Source organism: Triticum dicoccoides, chromosome 2A, assembly GCF_002162155.2.
Source record: "Triticum dicoccoides isolate Atlit2015 ecotype Zavitan chromosome 2A, WEW_v2.0, whole genome shotgun sequence".
Taxonomy (NCBI): domain Eukaryota; kingdom Viridiplantae; phylum Streptophyta; class Magnoliopsida; order Poales; family Poaceae; genus Triticum; species Triticum dicoccoides.
Genome location: NC_041382.1, coordinates 282,387,917 through 282,392,749, shown reverse-complemented (window position 1 = coordinate 282,392,749; position 4,833 = coordinate 282,387,917). Strand labels below are relative to the sequence as shown.

General features: G+C 46.3%; 1 long non-coding RNA gene across 1 annotated transcript; it reads left to right on the top strand.

The window, feature by feature from the left end:
- The first annotated feature begins 219 nt into the window (after positions 1-219).
- On the top strand, positions 220-1,720 carry LOC119359336. The gene is made up of 3 exons (XR_005172476.1): positions 220-381; positions 458-702; positions 1,596-1,720. It is a non-coding gene; the product is annotated as an uncharacterized LOC119359336 (long non-coding RNA).
- The last annotated feature ends 3,113 nt before the right edge of the window (positions 1,721-4,833 follow it).

The following is a 4,833-nucleotide window of genomic DNA, read 5'->3' as shown; positions in this document are numbered from 1 at the left end:
CCACTAGGCCAGGAGGCCGGCCCATGGCCACCTCCCCACGGCCTCTCTCCCGAAACCCCTCACCACCGGTCGCCCACACCGCGTCCCTCTCTCTCTCTCTCGCTCGCCCTCAGACGCTGACAGGTGGGCCCCGCCCGTCAGCATCTCCTTCCCCACGTCATGGACAGAGGCCGCAGCCTCCCCGGCCGATTTTCTCGCAAAGATTTGCCTCACCCGCAACCCCTTGCCCATGCAAGACCCTCTATAAATACTGCCCTCCTCCTCCTCCTCTGCCGATTTTTGCAAAAACTGCAAGTTCCCATACCCTAGAACACCCGATCGGATCTCGCCGGAGTTCTCGCCCGAAGCTTCTGTCACCGCTCGACTCCGTTGCCACAGAAGGTTCCCGGCTCCCGTTTTCCCCTCTGTATTTTACACCTTGACCTCCTCTATCTAGCTGAACTTTCCTCTCTCGCAGAATCGCACGGTACCAAGCCCTCAACCTCTCCTGAATCTCGTCGGCGCAGCCTCGTGCTCCAGCTGCTCGTCACCATCGCAGGAGGACTCCATGGACGCTCACAAGCACACCACCAGGCTCGCCTTCACGCGAGGCGTCCCGTTCGACCCTCTCCTGAGTTCGGGGACCACCAGGAGCGACGCCCGCATCGACCAGAGCCGTCGCGTCGCCGTCTTCTCCAAGTCCGACAACCTTGTCGCTGCGCTGTAAGCCACCATCATCCCCGACCGTCCGATTGTAGCTATAGGGTGTAGATTAGATCGGCTTGTTTTTATTATTAGGCGAAACGTTATCAGTTAATTAGCGTTCATTTGCTAGGTTAGCAACGCAACGGGCGTCCTTTGTCCAATCACAAAACCCACGTAGCCACGGGATTTGTTTTTTCTTTCTTTAGCCGCTGCCGCTGCCGCCGAATCCGCTAAGCCTCGGTCGTCCGGCCGCATCCAACACCCACAGCCATTAGGAGCTCGCCACATGGCACCTCTGCCACGGTCAGCCGAAACTTAACGCTTCCAAATTCAGATTATGCTCTGATTTTTCCTTTATCATATCTTTAATTCTACAGATCCAAATTAGTTGATTCTTTTTCCTACTAGTTCGTATTGATATCATCTATCCAAAAAACCCAACCAAAAATATTTTTGAAGTTTCGAAATTTTAATTTGAACAGATTCAAATCTAAACTTCGTTATGCCATAACTTTTGATCCGTAATTCCGATTTAGGTGATTCATTTTGCAAAATACTCCCTGTGACATATACTTTCCAATAAAAAGTGGATTTTGGAGATTGAGAAAATCAAATTTATTCAACTTCAAATTTATCTCAAACCTTCATTTGATCATAACTTTTGAATCGGAGCTCCGTTTATGATGAAACCAATTGCACTAGGTTCGTCTCGAAGACATCCCTCTGTTCACACCATTGGTGTTAGCTTTCATCAGATTCCTTATGCATTGCGATCACCGACTGTTATGCTATTATTATTTGGTTTTCTTATGGATTTCTTTGTTGCTTTTATTTGTGGATTTTTATTATGAGTGTTAGAAATTGCTTGCTGCTATGTTTGCTTATATGAATGCTATGACTGTTTAATATAGATTTTCATCGAAGTGGCGGATAGTATCAAGTTATTTTCGAGAGTGTTATTATCTTCATCAACTTACCAGGAAAGTTCACTTCGACCGTGCTTTTCGTACCTATGTTTTTATTGCATTTAGTGCCATCCTTGCAACAATCCCTCCAGTAGTGATATTGAATCCTTGTAGTTGAGTAGTATGCATGAGGTAGGAACCCATCACCCTGTTACCAAGCCTAGGATGTTATTTATTTTAATGCTACGCTATAGTAGACGGGGTTGGTATGAGTGTTCGGGAGTAGTGTGAGAATGGATGACTCTACGTCAATGATGACTACTTCATGATGGCATCAGCAAGGGACTGCATCTTTAGGACCTAAGACTTCAAGACTCGAGACAAGAATTCAATACACACTACTGGGTGAAGGATGGTTTAGATTGGCACCCTGGAGCAACCAGTGGATGACCCGGGATGCATGGAGAAGCGCCATGACATCTTGCGGAAAGCTTCACCCAGACTCAAAGAGATGGAAGAATACTTCATGCCCGGAAGCTTACATGTGCAACCGCAAGTCATTATAAGCTCTGGCTTGGTTGACCTCAGTTATGACTCTGGCTGGGATGGTGCTAGCAGATGTAGAACTACGGTAGGATTGGATGAGCATCGGACAGTGGTCAGGGGAACTCTTCGAAGACCATGTTTCGATCGTCTTGTTCTCAAACACCCTGAAGTGTGAGAAATAGAAAGAGAGAACGAATCTTGCGGGTAAAGTGTGCAAACCTCTCTAGAGGGTTAAAAACCTAATCAATTAGCCGTGTCCCCGGTTACGGACAACTTGAGCCTCTGGACTTGTATCTATCCCCGAACTCTTAACACCAGATCGAAAACTTAATTGTGGGCAACTTATGATGATTTGGGCTATGAGACATCGGTTGGCGGAACCATGTCATGTATAGGTATCTGCTTTGTAGTAGAGATTCCTCGACACTCCTTTGATGTAGGGAAAATAAAACCAGCTTTTATGCAAACAAAACTAAGACACAGAGCCACAAAGCCATATTGCATATAGTATAGTTTCATCATCTGTTTTTCTTACAGTGATCTTGCCGGTACATTCAATGTACTGACCTACACAGCTGTAATGTATCATGTTGCAGGATTTCTTCGACGAGTAAGAGTACGGTATAGGGTTACGGTCTGCACTCAACTTGCCGATGGCGTTGATGGGACTCCACACCCGTTTGATTGTTTCCGCTGAGACTTATGAGGTATATATCAGTTTTACGTTATTTATACATGTGGTTGCACTTTGATATGTTCATTGATGTACTGTGTGTGCCAGTATACTGATCCAAGGATGGCACAAATACACAGAGGCTTGACCGTCTGAGGTCGGGTCGCTACAGATATGGTATCAGGGCACATGTTGACTATAGGACGTGACCCTAGAAGTCGAAAAGCGCCTAGGACAGGATATCTCTAAAACTTTGTTTTCAAAAAGACCCTTACTTCTCATCTTTTCTGATTTTATCAAATAGTCCTTCTTGCCTCAAATAGTTAGAATATACTGAAGGAAATATGCCCTAGAGGCAATAATAAAGTTATTATTTATTTCCTTATATCATGATAAATGTTTATTATTCATGCTAGAATTGTATTAACCGGAAACATAATACTTGTGTGAATACATAGACAAACAAAGTGTCACTAGTATGCCTTTACTTGACTAGCTCGTTAATCGAAGATGGTTATGTTTCCTAACCATAAACAAAAGAGTTGTTATTTGATTAACGGGATCACATCATTAGGAGAATGATGTGATTGACATGACCCATTCCATTAGCTTAGCACCCGATCGTTTAGTATGTTGCTATTGCTTTCTTCATGACTTATACATGTTCCTATGACTATGAGATTATGCAACTCCCGTTTGCCGGAGGAACACTTTGTGTGCTACCAAACGTCACAACGTAACTGGGTGATTATAAAGGAGCTCTACAGGTGTCTCCAAAGGTACATGTTGGGTTGGCATATTTCGAGATTAGGATTTGTCACTCCGATTGTCGGAGAGGTATCTCTGGGCCCTCTCGGTAATGCACATCACATAAGCCTTGCAAGCATTGCAACTAATGAGTTAGTTGTGAGATGATGTATTACGGAATGAGTAAAGAGACTTGCCGATAACGAGATTGAACTAGGTATTAAGATACCGATGATCGAATCTCGGGCAAATAACATACCGATGACAAAGGGAACAACGTATGTTGTTATGCGGTCTGACCGATAAAGATCTTCGTAGAATATGTAGGAGCCAATATGGGCATCCAGGTCCCGCTATTGGTTATTGACCGGAGACGTGTCTCGGTCATGTCTACATTGTTCTCGAACCGTAGGGTCCGCACGCTTAAGGTTTCGATGACAGTTATATTATGAGTTTATGGGTTTTGATTTACCAAAGGAGTTCGGAGTCCCAGATGAGATCGGGGACATGACGAGGAGCCTCAAAATGGTCGAGACGTAAAGATCGATATATTGGACGACTATATTCGGACATCGGAAAGGTTCCGAGTGATTCGGGTATTTTTCGGAGTACCGGGTAGTTACGGGAGAAGCAATGGGCCTTGATGGGCTTTAGTGGGAAGAGGAGAAAGGGCCAAGGGGCTGCTGCGCCCCCCCCCTCCCCTCTGGTCCGAATTGGACTAGGGAAAAGGGGGCCGGCCACCTTTCCTTCTCCTCTACTTCCTTCTCCCTTCCTCCCCTCTTGGTGGACTCCTACTAGGACTTGGAGTCCTAGTAGGACTCCACATCCTGGCCGCACCAATTGCCTTGGCCGGCCTCCTCCTCCTCCATCCTTTATATACTGAGGCAAGGGGCACCCCATGAACACAAGTTGATCTTCGTGATTGTTCCTTAGCCGTGTGCGGTGCCCCGCTCCACCATATTCCACCTCGGTCATATTGTAGCGGTGCTTAGGCGAAGCCCTGCAACGATAGAACATCAAGATCGTCACCACACCGTCGTGCTGACGAAACTCCTCCCCGACGCTTTGCTGGATCGGAGCCCGGGGATCGTCATCGAGCTGAACGTGTGCCAAGAACTCAGAGGTGCCGGAGTAACGGTGCTTGGATCGGTCGGATCATGAAGACGTACGACTACATCAACCGCGTTGTCACAACGCTTCCGATGTTGGTCTACAAGGGTACGTAGATCACACTCTCCCCTCTCGTTGCTATGCATCACCATGATCTTGCGTGTGCGT